General features: G+C 34.9%; 2 long non-coding RNA genes across 2 annotated transcripts in view; one reads left to right on the forward strand and one right to left on the reverse strand.

The window, feature by feature from the left end:
• The first annotated feature begins 8,693 nt into the window (after positions 1-8,693).
• The window catches only part of LOC132040821 (uncharacterized), a 46,624-nt gene continuing 33,927 nt past the window's right edge, over positions 8,694-21,390 (forward strand). The window contains exon 1 of the long non-coding RNA XR_009410792.1: positions 8,694-8,834. This is a non-coding gene — a long non-coding RNA (uncharacterized LOC132040821). The remainder of the gene's footprint in view (positions 8,835-21,390) is intronic.
• Positions 10,212-13,197, reverse strand: LOC132040917 (uncharacterized). The gene is made up of 2 exons (XR_009410813.1): positions 12,641-13,197; positions 10,212-11,013 (listed from the first exon to the last, which is right to left on the reverse strand). It is a non-coding gene; the product is annotated as an uncharacterized LOC132040917 (long non-coding RNA).

Below are 21,390 nucleotides of genomic sequence, written 5' to 3' on the forward strand. Positions count from 1 at the left end.
GAAACCAAAGCACAAGAAACTACAAGAACAATTCTACGACTACTAGTATGAAAGGGAAAATGTTGGATAAGCTGGACAACGCTCGATTACCTACTAACCTTCTACCTAATCGGTGTCCTTCATAATCTCTTAGCTAAGGTCACGTCCTCGTTAGCTGGAACAACAATATACCCAGTAAAATTTCACAATGGGGTCCGGAGAGAATATGGCGCACGCAGATCTTACTCTAATTTTGAGAGACTACAAGAACAATACTACGACTACTAGTATCAAATGGAAAATGTTGGATAAGCGGGACAACGCTCAATTACCTATTACCCTTCTGCCCTAATATGTGTCCTTCATAACCTCTTAGCTAAGGTCACGTATAAGTTCGAACAATAATATACCCAGTAAAATTTCACAAAATGAGATCCGGAGAAGGTAGGGTGTACGCAGATCTTACTCTAATCTTGAGAGGTAGAGAGGACTTTTTCGATTTAAAAAAAAAGGTCAAAAAATGGGGGTGCTGGCAAGCGAGGAAGAAAGTGACCCATATGACACGTGCATATCAATGGCACTACCTGCAAACTTGCCAGGGGATATAAACAACGTTTGAGGAATACACACACATAGGCGTCGGTGTTTATTTTTTTCCAGAGGAAAACAACCGGGCAAATAACCCCCACTTTTATACTCTGATAACAGAGCAGATAGGTTTCAGGTTGGTACAATTGTGTGTATTTCCCAACCCCACACCCCCAAGTAATGGCTATGAACTATACCAGCACTTTTTATAGTGGAAAATTTACTACTGAATTATCGATGTGGGAGAAAATGTAACCGGTGGGCCTTCCTTTGTATTACGAATAGTAAAACAGTCCGCGCTTTGTGCGGTCGTGAGAAGAAATAGACATTCGTTTTATTAAAGAAATACTTCAATTTATTTCACATCTTAAACATATTAATTCTCAAAAATCAAAATACTTAAATTATTGTTAGCCATATACTGAGAATCTACAAAATTTATTAGAAACAAAAAATCAATAGGAAGACCAGCTCCTCATACCCTTGTAAGATGAATTAAAAGTTCGATATTGATTTTTTAAAAATTTGGGTCAAACTGTGTTGAAATCTTTTTTTTGTAAGAGCGCGCGTGTGTGTGTATTGTATTTGAAATAAACATAATTAAAATACAAAAATAAAAATAAAAAATTGATTAGATTATACTTGTATTGTTTTCAAATTAAAATCTAATCGAAAGTTGGAGTTATGCTTGCTACACCCCATTTTAACTAGGATTAAAATAGTTTACAACATTCCGGTAATTTCGGGATTAATTAAAGTTAAGGAGCCGCCACCTAATTATTTATGGTGAATTAGGGCACCTAAAGTTAATTAAAGTTATTGTCTAAAGTTAACTCCATTTTAAAGTTTACGAAACCAAAAAATTCTAGGTAAGAGTTCAATTAATCTAAAGGAAAGGTATTAAACATCCTTTAAGATCCATTAACAATGATTAACCGACCGGACTTATAATTAAAAGGCTAAGTGTGAACGTAAAAATGTTTAAAGAGTGACTTTTTTATTTTAAGAAAAAGGTATTGAGTTATAAGAAAATAAGCTACAATATTAGACTAATAACTAGAGAAGTTATCCAGTTCATATTTAAAGTAAATGGCTTTTTGGTGTCTTTGTAAAAAACTGATTAAAAGTAGACTCAAAAGTGGAAGACTAATGTTTGGACTTAAGAATTGAAAAGTAGTGCAAACTTAAAGAAAGAAAAACGTTCTTTTTTTTCAGAGTAAAGAAACAAATTAACTTGAGAAAAGTTTCCAAATCGTTGTCTTAGCAATTAACTCACGGGCTTTGTAATGCAGAAAAGCTCAATTTGAAGTGATGAAAAATGTAACAGTTGAGAAAGAGTCCTAGTTAAACTTTTCAAAGAATATTATTTTGGGACCATTTTTGTCTGAATCTAATGATCTATGAACTGTCTAATAGAGTTATAACCTATAATATTACTCAATTTAAAAACATCACACAAGGCAAGCAACAAGTAAAGAGAAATAGATTGGTAGTCAAAATACGCAACACAAAATAAAGCTAATGAGCGTGATAGGGAGCGGAATAGCCATTACTTTCTCCTCGCCCCTCTTTCATTTTTGTTCGGATGTATTTGATGGAACAGGATATAGGAGTGACTGAAGACTCTAGATGCAGATTCCTGACTTAGCAAAGACATGGAGTCCTATATTAAAACTTCTCGCAATATCAGCGTCGTTGAGTCTCAAGTGAAACTATTGGGCTCCAGTGTACATGTCAAACAAAGAAGAAATGGGAGAAATAGGAATTAGAAAGAGTAAGATAATCCTTAATAATGTACAAAAATAAACATTGGGTGAAAATCATTTATACCCCCAACTATGCTTTCAAAATCAACCCCCCACCCTTAACTTTGAACAATAGACATTCTCTCCCCTTTATCCTATTTGACTTTTCTCAATGTCTATTTTACCCTTACATTATAACTTTTGTCTTACTTTTTTACTTCTTTAAAATCCTGACATTTTTAAATTTCTCAATTTATGTAACATATTTCTTATTAAAAATAAATATTATCTTTTAGCCGAAAGAAAAAAGTGAGAAATACTAATTGAGTATATAAATTAATGGTGTTCTTAATAAAATAAATTAGCAAAATAAACAAAAAAATAATTTTATTTAAAATAATCAAAACTTTAATATTTATTTATACAAGTGAAAAATGACAGGTCATAATAACTTCATAAATATATATCTATGCAGGTAATGCAAATCCAATTAAAAATAGAGGCATATTTTTAAAAATGATTTATTTATACTGTAAATGAGTTTTATTATAATTTAAGAAATATTCCACTAGTGATAACCAATACTTATTTATTTATATGAATAATTTTTTTTTAAAACTTAAATAGGTATTTTATTATGAACAGAACTCCCAAAAAGGGGATAGTTACAAGATAACCATCCTGCAAAGTATGGCAACAACGTTCTTGCAAAGACAGAGGGGTTGCCTCCTTATACTATCAACTATCAAAAAACTAATTTAGAACAAATGATGAATCTTCTTTCATTTAGCAGATTCACCATTTGTTCTATACAAGTTAGTCAATGCCTACTTTCTTTTTCCTAATCCTAAAATTGGTCATGCCATACTTGTCCGGTTGATAAGCACCAACAACAATCCTAGGTAGATTTTAAGGGTCTAGAAATACAGTATTCAGACCATACACAGAGCCTTGTTTAGACAGAATATCTGCTACAGAGTTTTCCTCTCTATAAGAGAGAAATGAAACTTTTTTTTTTTGGGTTTCCCATCCGGTGTCCGATATCCAGGCCCAACTAAATCCGCATTCATGCCAGGTAGTCCCACATTAGGGGGGTTGTGGGGGGGGGGGGGGGCAAAAAACTCCCTAACAATGGTGACTTCGTATCCAAGGGGGCTCGAACTCTAGACCTCTTGGTTAAGGGTGGAGTAGTACCATGCATATATACACACATGCATATATACATACTTACGGCATATGATATTGAAATAATAATCACAAAAAAAGAGATTAGATTTTGTTACAAATTCATAAAAGTTTATTCTACTCATAATGTTAATGAACTTAAATAAGAATTTATAAATACCTATATTAAATAAATAAATATCATATAGTATAATATAAAAATGTATTACATAAATGGAGGGTTGAAAAAAGCAAGGGTGAAATAGTCATTGTATTGGATAAAGGGGGAAAAATGTCTATTGTTCAAAGTTGAGGGGGGGGGGGGGGGTTTGATTTTTAAAGCAAAATTGGATGGTGAAAATCATTATACCAAATTCTCTTTCACAATAGTATAAAATTTGCTGATCAAGACATAACTCCAAACATTAGCAAATATAGTAAGATGAAGACACTAATATTCATTTCCAGACAACCCTACATGTATCCCTTTTGTGACAATATTTAGGCAGATGATAAACAAGGAATTATGCAGTTATATCCCTAAGCCATGAACAATATTCCAACTTGTTATTTTTAACTATGACTTCGTGGGTTATGAAACAAAAGCCATTAGACTAACAACTACAAATATATCATTTTAACGTTGGGCAAGGAAAATGATATGGCTAATGAACATGATATCCAAAACTAATACATAAATACCTTGTTAGTAATGTTTTAAACGCAATGTGGCCAGAACGTAATTCTTAAATTATGAACTCTATACAGATAATATAAAAATCTTACTCGTGGTCTCTAACAACTTATCAAAACAGAATCTTGAGTCAATTTATAAGTTCCAACTATAGCATGGTAAACACAGTAACCTATCAAATGAAAATTATAAGTATTAGTTTAGATCTAACCTTTTTGTGGTGCAGTGAACTAGGACGTCGGGGCCTCGAACTCTATACAGATAATACAGTTTCTTGCACAAAAATGGCAGGACAAACTCTGTTTTAGGAATGGAGAAGTTTGGATTTTTTGCTGAAAATGGAGAATATGACAGAGGGAGGCGTGGAGAGAGGAAATTATTACTACAGAAATTAACTAGATTAACAGCCCATATTGACAATAAACTAAAAATAACCCTACTTTTTCAAAACCATCCGACTTTAACTTTCTAAGTACTTGAATAACTTTTTTTAGCCAAATCTAAACCTACGTTTTCTCTCTCTCAAACAGCCTTTTCTTCCTTTAATTTAGGGATTTATTTTTCATTAAGCATATACCATATTTCTTTCTCTTCCACTAAAGCACACTTCTTACTTCACAATTCACCCATTCCCTATAATCTCTCTTTCTCTTTGATAATTTGTATCACTGCCCATAACCTTCAAAAGTGTTTTCATATTTTCTGTCTTACTGATTTTAATCGTACGAAGATGAAGAAACAATGGAAGATTGGTGATTTTGTCCAGCTAGATTCGACGGTCTTCCTTCACTATCGTTCATTATATAATCATTGTATAATATGTATATTTTCAGAGAAGATAAGAGACAGAGAAAATAAGTCATTTATACATTATGTAATTTGTGTATAATCACTGTATAATATATATATATACAGATACATATATTATATATTTAGTGTGTATGCATTATATACTAATTATACACTGATTTTATACACGTAATTGTTGGTGAAGTCATTTTTACATTGTGTAATTCATGTATAGTCATTGTATAATATGTGTATAATCGGTGTGTGTACGTTATGTACTGATTATACACTGTTTTATACATTATATATTAATTACACATTGATTTATACATTTATTATACGCATATAAATTTTCTGAATTTTTGGTGAAGATGTGGTTAAAAAAAAAAAAAAACTTATGTACTGATTATACATTATTTTATACATTTATTATACGCATATAAATTTTCTGAATTTTTGGTGAAGATGTGGTAACAAAAAATTACTTCTTTCACCAAAGTTTTTTCAACGTTTGAAACAAATGTTTTGAATATAATGAAATGATGTAATTGTTGGAGAAATTTTAGGAATTGATATTTGGAGATAATGCATGAAAAGTCCGTGATTAGCTAACAGTCCTAGAGGGATTGTTTTCTCCTTCCATTTTTTAAACTTGTTGCTTAAATAATTTATGGCTTAAGTTTGTAAGGCCAACTAAAATTTGCAGGATTGCCCTTCGCCGGAGGTGGTCTTTAATTTTTACCCCTTTTTTTTTTTTTTAATTGAGCTGGGATTCGAACCCACAACCTTGTTTAAAGCGAGGGGTAAAATTTAAAGACCACCAATTTGAAAAAAGAAGAAAGTAAAATTAAAGACCAACCCAAATAAAGTAATAATACATTTTAGCGCGCAAAAAAAAAAAAAAAAAAAAAAGAAGAAAGTATATATATAAAAAAAAAAAACATTAGTACATATTTATAAAGTAAACTATAGTATTGGGCCGAAATATATAAAATAAAATACCCCATAACTTATTCAACATTATCTCTCTCTCCCTCATTTTTTTTTTTTTTTTCCAATTAATTATATGATAAATAACATCAAAGCACATATATATATATAAAATAATTCATACGAATTACATTATTGTTTCCACAAATCCTCCCATCTCTCTCTCCCCCCCTCTCCCCCACCCATGCTCTGTCGCGAGGCAAACTTTTACGGTAAAATCTTAAAGACCACTCCGGCGATTTGAAGGGCAAAATTAAAGACCATACCCAAATAAAGGGCAATCCGTATTTATTAATGCAAAAAAAAAAAAAAAAAAAAAAAAGAAGAAAGTAAACTATAGTATTGGGCCGGTTATTTGTGTTTTTATCCCAAATTACTACCTTGGTTTGACTCTTTGGAGACTTGGGCTCGTGGGGAGTCGAATTTAATTGGTTTTGGGCCATTATTAGACAGATTTTGGACATAACATATGGGCTGGGTCTTCAACATTGCTGATTAATTAGCTATGTGAGTTGTGGATACACGAATTGGGCTTATTTTGAATGTAAAACGTGGGCTGCTGATGGGTCTATGTGATGGACAATATTTTGGCCTATTTTAGGATTTAAACCTATTTTCCCTTGTATTTCCTTGAGCTTCTTTATATTAACAAAATACTACATGTATCTAACAATAATAATAATAATAATTTAGTAACTAGTGGACTTTACTATGATAATTTCATTATTAAAAGATAAAAATATAAGTAAGGTAATAGTAGAATAAAAATATTATATAGATTATACTTTATGATTAATATGTAATGGGTAGATAATAATATAATAATATGAGGTATTAATAAAGTAACAATACTTTAAAATAATAATAACAATAATAATAATAATAATAGTTATTAATAATAAATATAGTAGAAGTATCAATAGTAACAGTTAAAATATTTAGTCTAATAACAACTTAGAAGCTCAAGGAAATGAATTTGGAAGAAAGGAGGGACAAAATTGGGTGTCAACAATGCTCATCAAATCTATCTCTCATGATGACTCATCCAATTAAGCTTCTTTTATGGATTCAACGGAGAACATATTTTGCTACATATGAAAAGATTAAAAAGAAAGCATAATTTCCTTTTGTGAGGGTTCTTGCTCATAAATAATGGTGTAATTGTCTAATAATGAATAAAGTTAACCCACATCTTCACAAGAGTAGACATTCTCACCATTTTAACCATAGATAGTTAGCCTCCCTAATTGTTCGGAAAGAGTGAAGACGTTAATTAATAGTATTTTGCTCTTATTTTAATAACATAAAACATCTTCTTGAATACAAAAAGTACCACAAGTTAGAAAGAACGGCATTTGAAATTCTCAAAATAAGAATGAAAAAAATAGAAAACAATTAAAATGACAGAAAGATAAATTTGTGTAAAATAAAGAAAAGAAACAATCATTAACAATATATTGCATGACATCTTACAAAGTGCGGTTCTCATTAAATCCAATAAGTTATAAATTTTTAGATAAGATTATAATTTTGCATAAGTTTATGTGCAAATGTGTTGCAATATTTCTACTTTCATTAATAGGAAGAGAGGGAGGAAAATTAGAGCAACATTTCTACTTTTTTTTCTCTTTCTTTTTGCCTAAAAACTGGATTATCATTAAGCAACAAAAACATCGAAATAAAAGTGCATAAGCCATTTGAGTTTTAAAGGTAGCTCTCCTCTAATTCATCTTTTTCCATACCCAACAAGCCCAAAAAATAAACAAAAAATAGAGCAAGTATCATCGGGGAAAAGAAATAAATCATATACTCCATCCGTCCCAAAAAAATTGTCTCACTTTCCTTATTAGTTTGTCCCAAAAAGATTGACACATTTCTATATTTAGAAACAATTTAACTTTATAAGATGATTTACAACTACACAAATATCTAAGACTTGTTTTGGACCACGCATTTTAAAAGTTTTCCTTTATTTCTTAAACTTTGTGCCAAGTCAAACTAAGATAATTTTTTTGAGACGGAGGGAGTATAAAAATATCTAAGATATTACACAGTTTCCCCACCAATTTCCTCCTCCATTAGCAACTTCCTTCAGCCACCATCCTCCTCTTCATCACTACTTTTGTATGCTTTGACCTATCAAATTCCTCCTGTTCCTCAGCACTACCGTAATCGGTTGTTCTTATGCTACTATCATATAATCATATTCAAGAAGAGTGATGTTCTTAACTAATGCGATAATTCCGTTTTGCAACAAAGTTTTACAATGTCTCTATTTATAGGACAACAATATGGGATACCAAATGGTGTCATGAACATGGCTATAATTATTATTTAGGAGTTATGGTAATAAAAGGTTGTGGGAGTAATGGAAATAAAGACCATTAAATTTTTTACATTAAAGAATATGAATGAATAATTGACATATATATAGATTACTTCTGTTTTGCTAGAGACTTTTCAAATTCTTTTTCCTCCATTAATAAGGAATACTTAGGAGAAATTGTCAAAAAAAAATAAGAAAAAAGATAAATAGGATCGTTGGCTAAAAAGAGGTGTCGCGCTTTTTCCTATATATATATATATATATATATATATATATATATTTACTATATAGAAATGTGAAGAGGAGGACGATCAAGGGCAAAACTGACATTTAGTTCAGTTAGTGCAGGGGTAGAATGATAACTTTCATGTTAGATATCGTAAGAAATTCTTACGTGTTCACACCAGAAGCATCTTTCATCTCTCTCATTGCAGAAAGCTCTTTCAGTATGTTTCATCTCTCCATGCGTTCACTGTAGAAGCTCTTACAATTTTCATACTACATTTTTCAGACTTTCAACAATGCTCTTTCAGTCTTGTTCATCTTATTCGCTATTCAGGTATGCCTTTATTCAATTTTTGCACAGATATTCATTCATTCTCTTCTGATTTTCCTATTTCATAGTTGACGTTCACGGATGATTTTGTCATTTTTTTTTCCCCAACGGAAAAGCTGTCCTTTTGGTCAATGGTAAAACCGAGTTCTTGAACTGATTTCTCAACGTTCAGCACACGTGGCTTTTCTCCCCGTAATTCTAGAAGAATCAGATCATCCATCTTCTGTTCGAATAATAGAGAAACATAGACTCTTTCACCAGTCTTTAGACTAATCTTTTCTCCAATAGATAGTCAAAGCAATTACATCAGTCCGTGGTTTTGCCTGGAAATTACTGTATGAATGATAGTCATGATATGTGAATATTCTGTATATTTTCCCTATTAGTTATATGAAACATGACAAAATTTCCATGTCAGTCAAAAAGAAAAATCTAATAGATGGAGTGGTAATATATAATGGAACAAAATTTTCATGTTGGTGCTTCCCAAAGGTCTCATCTTTTAAACAGGATTTGCCAAGTGTCTATGAAAAGATACACTCTTGTTCTTCCTTTGCACGTCTACTTGAAGCGATGTTATGTTTAATATGTACTCATATGTCATCTAAAATTTCAATTAACTAGTAAGTTTAGAAATTATTAAGCAAAGATAATACTGTGTGTTATGTACTAATGTATCTTCTACATTTTTAGTTAACTGAGAATTGAGGTTTAGAAATGCTTACACAGGGATATATATTCACTACTAAAAAAACTGCTTTTCCCGACCTCAAAAAATGGCCATTTCCGACCTCATGAGGTCGGTTTTGGCCAGAAACCGACCTCAAAACCGACCTCAAATTCAGGACGGAATATAGTGGGTCGGAATTTTTACCGACCTCATGAGGTCACAAAAAACCGACCTCATGAGGTCGGTAAAGTTTTTTAGCCGAGCATTAATTAATTAAAATACCGACCTCATTAGGTCGGTAAATTATATTAATTATATAATCATATGATTTTACCGACCTCGTGAGGTCGGTAATTTATATGAATATATGATATATTTTTCCAAAATACCGACCTCATGAGGTCGGTATTTTAATTATATGTTAAACAATTTTGCAGAAAACCGACCTCATAAGGTCGGTATTTTAATTATAATTTTCCAAAAAACGACCTCATGAGGTCGGTAATTAGCCATATGTTGAATAATTTTGCATATTACCGACCTCATGATGTCGGTAATTTGCAATTTGTGGGAAAATTTTCCAGAAAACCGACCTTATGAGGTCGGTAATTAGCACTTTCTGGGTAAACTTTACCCTGTACCGACCTCATGAAGTCGGTATTCTGCAAAAAAAATTGTAGCACCTAGCTGCTATTCCAGCTGCCTCCCTGTCAAGATGAAAATAATTTTACTTTCAACTAAAACGAGCCCAAATAGCTGCCAACAATACACCAAACTACTATAAATACATAAAACAATAAGCTACTATTACAACACATATATTACAACCACCAAAACATCAAATTCAATTGAAAACTACTTCAAAGTTGAATAAAAACGTCAATCAAACATTCACAAGAGACATTAATTAAGCTACTTCAACCTTCGCAAACATCAAAACAACATTAAACTACTTCAACATTGGTAAACATCCACAAAACATTAAACTAGTCTACACTAAGTTAGTTTACAACACTAGACTACTTTACCCCTCGCAAATCCACAAATCCACCATAACATTAACATTCAAACATGCCTTTGTGTGTTTGACACGTGAGTCCCATCATCATCCGCACCACTACATTGAGTATGGGGGTTACGAGCATCATCAGGACACGAGGGAATCCCTCTCGAAGCTAGTAATGCGTCTAATTGGGCCCTCATACCGTCAAACTGCATGTCCCTCCGCCTCTCCCTTTTCTCGAGGCCCGTAGGGCGGCTAGATAGCTCGGCAATCTTTTGCTCCATGGCCATAGCACTCACTCTATCGAACGACTCGGTATTAGAAGAATGTAGGCCTTCAAGGGGCGACCGGTATTGACGAAATGCACGATGTGGCATTCTGTAAGCTGTGCCAAACCTAGTGGGACCACCAACACTCTCAAGCCACCTTTCCTCAATTTGTTCTTGTGTCAGCTGTGTGTTGGGTGGCTGAGTACGAAGAAACTCTGCCTTTGACTGTTGAACCTGATTCTGAAATAAAAAGGTAACATTAGCAACCAACTTAAATCTCACATTCAATAGAAAAACTATCAAACATTTAGTAAACAACCAAAATAGAACATGGTTCAAATCAATACTACTAATTGAGAGAAATTTTAGGGTATATAAATGTCAAAAAGTTGGTTAGAGGTCATATTTCAATACGGAAGTGTATTACCTAATAAGATCGTCACTCAATTATATATGGTCCGCATTCTTACAAATCTTAGCAAGCAGACTAATTAAATTTGGGACTCAAATAACTTTGAGATTGATGTTGGCAGGCAGTGGTGGCTAGCCTGGGAAATAACAATGTGATGGTCATACTAGACAATCACATAAGCAAGCTTGGTTGGTCTTTGAACTTCGACGGAATGGCTTCTTCGGTGATCAATACTTTAACCCGATCTTTGGGTCCAGGGCCTTACCAAGGTCACCACCACCTTCAAGAACGTTACCAATGTCGTCGGTATGAGCTTAAGAAATGAACTCCGAGGACCTAGACAGAATGTTAACGACTGGTACAGGTATAAAATGCAAATGTGTGACAAAGAAAAGAAGCAATAATTACCTTTTTGGGCTCCCCTAAATAGCTGGAAAAATATACATGAATATACATATAAATTATTTACATTATCAGTGCGAATTTTTGTATACTAGCGCGCCTGTAATTAATTTTGATAGATATATGCCAAAAAAATGAAAAACATATAGTACTAACTATAGGTGGTTTTCGAGCTAGGTACGTACGAGAAAGGAGGTAAGCGGTGCGTCGCTAACCCTGATGTTCTTGTCATTCTCTCTGGCCTATATTACGACAAGGATCTCTCTTTCGTGCGGCAGAGACCGATTAACTTGACTTTCTCTGGAAAGCTAGTCTTCGAAATTCATCGATACAGTTTCACGGACTCAAAAGCATGGGAAACAGGAAACCCCAATCAAGTTTGCGGACAGATATTAATGACATAATGAGCAGAGGTGGTTTTCTGTTAGGCCAAGGGTATCCATTGTTTGTGAGTGAGTTTGGGGTGCAATGAAGATAGATTATGCAAAAGACTGCTGTCCATCTACATATTAGAGGTAGAACAAGGAGGAAACGGAAAGAAAATGATGTAGTTTGACAATCGGATGCAACCTAGCAAGCTGATAGAATTTATCTATGTATTGTCTTAGCTAGGTGTAGTCACTAGTTTTTTTTTTTTTTTTTTTTTTTGTAACTGGTTGCCAATTGCTTGTTTAATTTACTGATCTAATTCTTCAAGAGAGAATGCCAGGATTATCAGGAGTCGTCTTTCTCGTGGCGGGAATAGAACAGGCAAAGATCCGATTCAGGGCAAGCTTTATTTGTTAAGAGAGAATGCCACAGAACAGGCAATGATCCGATTCAGGGCAAGCTTTATTTCTCAAAGCTTAACCAACATTTTCATAAGGTATACCATCGATTTGCAATGCGTAATACATGTATCATAATTTTCTTCAGTGGATCTATTATTGAAACATCACTATAACTTGAATCTTGTAAAACCAAAAATAAAGATCAAGCATAAAAATGAGATAGGAGCCGGATCCCCGTTTCGTAGTCTAACAAACAAAATATGAAAAATAAAAAGAAGCTTACGTAGGTCTGCTTAGCCCGTTCGTCACACCAGTCATCTGGATCATTAGCGCTTGCCTTCTTCTTCACGTGAGTGATCTTGAACGCCTCATCTTGAGGCACTGGCGTCCCCCGTTTTAGTTCCTGCAAAAGAATAAGTAAATGATAAGACTAAAAGAAAATAAAGTAAATTCACAATCCTTCAAGTAGAGTTAATGTAGACTTGCCAGCTTCCTCCTTACGGCCTCTTGACTCATAGCCCCACTAGTGTGTAGGGAGCCACCCTTCGTCGAATTTCTAGCCTTCTTCCCTATGTCACTCAGTTGTAAGAATCTTTCATTAGTTGCCCAGTAATGAAGTAGCTTGTTATAGTTTTCAGGAAGGATCCACCTAGGCTTCTTGCTAGATTGACGAACCCTTCCTAACATGTCACATAGTAAGCGCTGAGCTTTCTTCTTGAAGTTTTGAGCCATCTGCGTCTCCTGTTCCAGGCGCCAGACACATTTGTCCTGCAACGAAAAGTAAATGAGTTTATTAATAAGGAATCGATCAATATAAGTGGATTGTGTAAATAAAAATAAGCATATGAGGGGATCATGAGGCAATGGAGCGCCGCGTGGTGGGAGACATGGCGACGGGCTTCTATCTCTAATCGCAAGGTTTTCTGGTGGTCTCCGGGGAACCGCTGTCTCGTTAGCCTTCTTTGTTTTCTTACCCCTCTTTTCACCTGCCATCTACACAATAATATATGTAAGTATCGCAAATATAAATTAATAGAAAAGGGACAGTAACATGGCAGTAACATTTTAAGAGACTAAATCTTCAAGTTATCTTTGATGTTAAAAACTTAAACCTTCATATTTTATCCTACCGAGTTACATTTTAGAACCTTAAACATTACTCACATTTTTTCCCTTTTGTAATTCTGTACTGTGTTGTTATTAGAGGTGAGAAGGCATTTTGCAAAGACGATTGCAGATACAAAGAAATGATGTTGGAGGAGGGAATGGATAATCTGTTTGTTTAGATGCATCTGCAAAGAATAGCAAAAGGATTTAAGTGGTTCTGATGCCCTTAATGTTTCAGCTTTTATGATAGGACTCAAGTCTTATCCTTTACTTAAACTCTCCTTCTCTTTCACATAAAGCTACTTAATTATACTTTAACATGTACCAGGTCCTTAACTATAAGAATGAGACAAATACACAGGCAGATATACATATAGCTCTCATGCAGACAATAACTCAAAGAAATGAATGAAAGATACTGCAGAATCCATGCTTTTGATTTCAATGGAATCATGGACAAATGGATGTACAAGAAATTCAGATGGTTTTAAATGGCTTTATTGATTTCAGCACTCATTCATAATCAACATTTATAACTTAAGACTCCTTCTCAGTCAAAAGTGCAACAAAGTAGCTCAGGCATTTTATTGGCAAAGAATCTACTGCAGATGCTGGCATTTAGTTGCCATTTTGCTACTGCAGAAGCCTCAAGAATCTTAACCTCAGTTGTCAAGAACATGTTATTTTCTGTACATCTGCAGGTTGTAGTTTGCATATGAATGATCAAATGAACAGCTTGACTCTTACATTTTAGACAGACTGAGCAGATATATTCACAAGCAGATACTTTACATAACTATGCTTTTCAGTTAAATTTGAGAGAAAAAGGATTGAAATGGTTCTGATGCCCTTAAAGTTTCAGCTTTTATGATAGGATTGAAATGGTTCTGTGGAGGTCCTTTGTTCTGGGAAATGCATCTAATGACGGTGGAAAGTGACAATAGATATTACTCAGGATAACCAAAAGGAAAATCTAACATCCAACTCAGATTGGGATCCACTGAATGTAATGAATCATCTAGGAGTTCCAACTAATATAATGGTCCTTTTGTTGTACTTGATCACATCCTTCGTCAAAAACTAAAATATGTTTGGTAGTTTTTAGACTTTAAACACTTTACAATCTTATGGACATTAATCTGCAATGACTGGCAAGAGTGGTTGCAAAGAAGCTATGTTGTCATGTCACACAGAAACTCTTAGATTCTAGAATCTAACTATAACTTTTAACGAACTATTTGTGAAGGAAGTTTTATTTCCAGTTAACTAATAGATAGATAATTTTTACCTCTAAAACAAACAGTAGATATACTTGCTTTGTCCATGTTGAATCTAATTCTTCAATGGAATCTGTTTCTTAAAGTTTAATGCTTAGTGCAACTTCTTGGACATTTCTTCTCTGCAAAAATGTAATTTCAACAAACAGAATAAGTTTACTAATATGACAAAATGGTCTACTGTTTTGGCCAGTTAATGATGCCATCATGCCCCAAATAAAGTTGTACAAAACAATGAAAGACAAAAGACATCAACATAACAATTACGGTGTTTCTAATTTCAAATTACATGATAAAAGACAGCAACATAACAATTACGGTGTTTCTAATTCCAAGTTACGTGACGAAAGATAGCAAGATAACAGTTACAGTGTTTCTAATTCCAAATTACATTAAGCATCAATTCAACAATTAAAATAGAGAAAGCACATTTTGAGATAGGAAAATACACACCAGAAAGTTTAAGGAGGCTGTCTACTAATTAAGCGTCAAAGCTGTCAATAGAGGCAGCAGCACAATGATCTCCTAAATCAAGCACAAACAACTTCAGCTGAAATGGCAACTAAAATAAGGGAAAGACGGGGTCAATTCCAGCCAAGGCTTTAACATTTTAGTAAGAGTTAACAAAAAAAGGGGAAGTAACTTTGGGAATTAAAATGAGAAAGGAAATTAGTGAATCAAAAGGAGAAATTAGGGCTTACCTAGAAGATGGAAAATGAAGGTGGAGAGCAATGGAAGAAGAGAAGGGCGGGAGACATGGTGACGTCGCCGGAGTTAGACTAGGGTTAGTGAGAGAGGGGGCGAGAACAAAGGACAAGAGAGAAGCAGAGAAATGGGAACGAATTGGGTCTGGGTGCATTTTAGTTGAAAATATTACCGACCTCATGAGGTCGGTATATTTAATTAAAAACAATACCGACCTCATGAGGTCGGTATATTTAATAAGTTTATTTTTTATTTGAAATATTACCGACCTCGTAAGGTCGGTATTATTTTAAATTAAAAATAAAGTTATAATATTTATCTGGAAATAAATTCCCGACCTAGTGAGGTCGGTATATTATTTGTTCAAATTTTGATACAATATTACCGACCTCATGAGGTCGGTTTATTTTTAAAAAAATTAAAAAATAAATATTACGAATTTACCGACCTCATGAGGTCGGTTTTTTTCCGACCTCAACTGAGGTCGGTTTTTTGAGGTCGGGAAAAGCAGTTTTTTTAGTAGTGTATTGGAGCATCATTATCTAGATGTCGTTTATCATTGTTAGGAGTCTTTTATATTTATCCTTATGTCGTCTATGCTTATCTCTTAGCTTTATCCTTTAGTATAGATTAGTCTCTAGAGTTCTCTTTTAGTTAGAATAGTATTCTTAGGAACAACGTGTATTTAAGCTCATTTAAACATTCAATAATATACACAGTTTTTCCATAGCTTCTTCAAGCTCTTATATGGTATCACAGCCAACACAATTCTAACGAGTACGATCCAATTTTTTTTTCCCCTCTCCAACGTACTCAGATGGGTACCAACGGCAACAACAACAATTTCAGAGTTGTCAATGCTGACAACACAACCGGTACCAACATCATTATTCAATTCAATCCTGCTTCCCAATTACCCATCAAACTCAGCGGTGGCCATAACTTTGCCACCTGGAAAGCTCATTTTTCCATGCTTATGTGTGGCTACAATCTTTTCGGTCATCTTGATGGGACCACTCCGGCCCCGAGTCGCACTATCGCCCTTGGCACAAACATATCTCCCAATCCTGCTTTTTTACCTTGGTTCCGTCAGGACCAACTCATTCAGAACGCCCTTATGGCCTCTGTTGAACCCACCATTGCCTCCGCTGTTGCTGCAGCCGACTCAGCTAAAACGGCTTGGGACGCCTTGCATACCACCTATGCAAATAGGTCTCAAACCAGGGTCTTCAGCCTGCGTGATCAACTTGCCCGCATCACTAAAGACTCCTACTCCATCACCGAATATCTTCAAACTATTCGGTCCCTCTCAGATGAGTTAGCCACTGCGGGTGCCCCTATGTCTAGCCCCGAACTCATCGTCAAAATACCCAGTGGTCTAGGCCCTGAGTTTCGTGAGATCTCTGCTGCCATTCGTGCACGTGACACAAATGTCACCTATGAGGAATTGTTTGAAAAGTTACTGGATCATGAACTCTTCCTCTGTCACGAGGATGCTAAGAAACTATCCAGCCATCATCACGTCGCTTGCCACAAATACAAATTATCGCAACAATCGCAGTGCAACAATAATTTCCGTAATGGGCGCCGGATTCACGCTCTAATACTCAACCACGGCCGACAGCCAAACACGAGCCCAAATACTGTTATTCGCTGCCAACTATGTAACAGGATTGGCCACACCGCTAATGTTTGCCGCTCTAAATCCCACGATCACCATTCAGGCCTTCGCCAACTATGCTGTTGGATTCAATGCTTCCACTAACCCTTGGGTAGTCGACTTAGGAGCCACTCACCACATCACAACGGAGCCGCACAACCTAAAACCGTATAACGGTAACGAGGACGTCTCCATGGGTGATGGTAACAAAATTCCCATTTCACACACTGGTTCTACTCAATTAAATGCATCAAATAATGTTTTTAAACTAACCGACACTTTGTGTTCCCCATCCATTAAACGCAAGCTTCTCTCTATTTCCAAATTTTGTTAAGATAACCTAAAGTCTATTGAATTTTTCCGCTTTGATTTTTTTGTGAAGGATCTGAAAACGCGCAAACCGTTAGTGCACAGCCGGAACAACAATGGACTGTATGAGTGGCCTGTCTCACATCCCTAAGCTCACATGTCCGTCTCATCCACTCCCCTCACCACTTGGCATCAACGACTAGGTCACCCCCACTCTAGAGTTCTTAGGTTTATTTTAAATAAATTCTCGCTACCATTTCATGAGCGAAACAATTTTTCTCATTGTAATTCCTGCTTATCTAATAAAGCCCATCGGCATCCATTTAGCTAATTAACTTTGTGTAGCTCTAAACCGCTTCAAATTATTTTCGGTGACTTATGGGGGCCGTCACCGATTTTATCTCTTGACAAAAAATTGTATTCTTTTGTATCTTTGTTGATCAATATACCAAATACACTTGGCTTTACACTCTAAAGAATAAAAGTGAAGTTAAAGAACTTTTTCAAAAATTCCATCCTCTGATGGAAAAACACTTTGACACCAAAATTTTATCAATTTACACTGATGGCGGAGGAGAGTATAAAAGTCTTGATTCTTATCTCTCTCTTCACGGCATTGAACACCTTTCTACCCCACCCTATACGCCCCAACGAGTTGCCCTTACGGAGTGTCGACATCGTCATATCGTCGAAACCGCAAGAACAATCTTACGAGGCATCTCTTCCACCCCCCCTTTGGTCTTTGCGTGTCATCATGCGTCTACCTCATTAACCGTTTGCCAACTTCTCGGTTAGATAATCAATCCCCGTTCCACCGATTACTTGGCAAACCACACATTACAGTTCCCTGCGCAATTTTTGGTTACTTATGCTATCCATGGCTTAAACCCTACTCCAAAAATAAACTCGAACCCAGATCCACACCATGTGTCTATCTAGGATTCTCATTATCCCACCATTGTCACCAGTGTTTTGATCCAAATACTTCTAAGGTTTATTTATCCCGCGATGTAAGGTTTGTTGAGAATAATTTTCCTTTTAAAACTTTGTTCTCCAATATTACATTTAAGCATTCTAACTTGGAATGGTCGATACTACATTACTAATTCTTGCAAAATCCCCCTCCCCTTCCCATTATTCCGGTTACGCTGAACCCTCAATATTGACATACCCAAGCAAAATATTGTGTCCCAATCCACTGCGTCTTCTCCAAAGCGGTCCCCTCCTCTAACTCTACCTCGCAGGTCCAAGTTTTCGAGTCTCCACCGCGATGCAACAATTTCGAGCCTTTGCGACTTCTTCTTCGGTAAGACTCTCTCTCTCTCTCCTACTACAATTCCTAATTCCCAGAACCTAAGTTTCAGTCCATCCCCAATTCTACCCTCATCTATACAACTCCAATCCCCACCTATAAATACGTCCACACCCATAGCTAATATAAAATGCAAATGAGAAGTTGGAGAAAAGATGAAAAATGCCTATATTTCTTATCTAAGCCCACCTACCTTGGGATAAGCGGTTACCGGAAGTTTGAAGCTGACTTTAATGAGCAACACTTCCTCGTAGGGTCGGCAAAGCGACTCCTTTAGCCGCTTCGATTGTTAGAGCTCACTTCACACCAACAGAATCGTAAGCTTTCTTCTCCGCCTCAGCTTGAGAGCTCCTTTCTACATCAAGATCTGGCCCTTCCCCAAGGAGCAGAGCATGCAGCAAAATCGAGCAATGGATCTTAGAAGAATTCCACTTTGAAGCACGACTCTTTCTATTTTACGTGTGGCATTTGAGTTGTCTCCCTTCCTCTTTCAATCGAAACACTCGACACGGATAGCTCGGTGGCCCCCGCTTCTGCCTCTATCGGGCGGCGACAGCCCCCCCCCTCCACACCCACAGCATAGAGGAGCTGCTCCAACATCGTTGTCTCAAAAGAAAATTATAGTACATGCTTCATGGATGTTATGACCCCGCTTTTGTCTACTTTTATCTTGAGAAATTCCTTTGTAGTGCAACATTAGTAATGGTAGAGCACACGATACTGCTATAATTCTGCACTCTATCTTCTGCTTGAAAATATGTGGAGCTCCAAGTCGGGTTTGCATTTATTCCATGGCACAATTCTTGTGAATTTTTTAAGGAATACCCTTTTTAAGTCAAGTGTATTTTCCAGATAGCTCATCTTCCAATTTTTTTTTTTTTTTTTTTTTTTAATTTGTGGTAGAATCTTCATCTTTCTCTGTGGTATGATTATGATGCCTTTATCTCCATCTTGAGGTACTGATATTCTAGAGTCCATAAAATTGACATGTTTTATTTTTACAAGTGACCAAAAAAAATAGTACTTACTATTCTTGCCATAATGGTAATAAAAGACTACTACTACTACTTAGTTTCAACCATCTGAAACATAAGTCGCTAAATCGGATCTTTCTTGTCTTCATTATTTGTGTCTCCATAGTCCTAGCAATATATTTGTGCTACCTAACTTTATGCTAGGTGGGTGTTGCGACACAAGATGATGTACTTTTTCACAAGATTGTCCTTTCGTAGTCTTGAAGTATACAATTTCTCGACTTTGATCTTATCCCTAAAGTCGTTCTGCAAAAAGAACAGGTAGAGATAGATGACTAAAAGTGATGATATTTGCCTCTTACTAATAAAAGAAAAAAAAGCCCGTCCAGGGCCTGCAAGGACAGGAGTTAAAAGAACTAAACCAAAAAAAAAAAAAAAAAAAAAAAAGATCGTAGAAGAATATCTTTTAGAATAACAAAATTCACCTTATAAACACAATATGGGGATGAAATCAATCATTTGTTATTTGAAATTCATTGATCCGGATAATTATCGACTAAAGAAATAAAATATTTCCATCATAAAATTAATCATGTGGTACTTCTTTAGAGTGAACTCATCCAAGTTAATGGGGTAGTCGTTTGGCAAATCTGCACGTCCGTCGTCAATTATTGCGGTACTGAACACTTCAACGGCCAAAAATAAAATAAGAAAATTGCATCCTTATCCCTTTTTTATGGATCTTACTCCCAAAGGGATAGTTTGTCAATCTTTATTGTATTCTCCCATTAGTTTAATTCTCCAAATTTCATACTTCCACATATCAATGAACCTATTGATTAATATATGTTGCTCAAAAAGCTGGTAGACTTGATTATATTTAAAAGATACCACATATACTTTACATTATAGTAGAATGATATAGAGAATGATAGAAATTTTTGGATAAAATCAAATTACAAGTGGCCATATTATAGTAAACGGTTTGTTTTGTCTTTCTTTCAGTTTCATTTATTTCATTTATAACAGAAAAGACTTACTGTGGAGAGGCGCTAGACTAATGAAATATCCAAATGACCTGAATAAATGTGAAAGTGCGACTAAATTCAGACACATAAATTATACTCCGATCAATAGCGTGAAGATACTACTAAGTGGCTTAAGATTTTAGTTATCATTAATAATGGAATCTTTGATAACAAGTGCTAAAAACCCCATTGAGCTTTCTACGTTCTCGAAGAAGAAAAAAGATTATGTACAATTTTTGAAACATATTCCATACTACATTTGTAAAAATAAATTTTAAGGACATGTATTAAAAAAAAGATTTAAAAAAAATATATGCTCGGTGAGTCAAGGTACAAATTCAAAATAGTCATCATCACCATCATCATAATGAAACAAAAGACTTTTAAATTGAAAGTGACACCATGATAAATTATAAATAGTATCAAAACCTTAGATTATTATTGAAAATAACTTCAAGAAAATGGAAGATAATATCTTTTCTCATTTTAATGCAATTTTACTACTCATATCTTTAACATTTTTCTCCATATTCATATAAAAAAAAACAAAAACATGCAAACTTTCAAAATTACCTCAAAACCCTTTTCGGCCAGAAATTTCTAGTGGTTTGAAAGTGATCGGTCATCTCCTCCAATTTTTTGGCACTGACAACATCTCGTG

Source organism: Lycium ferocissimum, chromosome 12 (genome assembly GCF_029784015.1).
Source record: "Lycium ferocissimum isolate CSIRO_LF1 chromosome 12, AGI_CSIRO_Lferr_CH_V1, whole genome shotgun sequence".
Lineage (NCBI taxonomy): Eukaryota > Viridiplantae > Streptophyta > Magnoliopsida > Solanales > Solanaceae > Lycium > Lycium ferocissimum.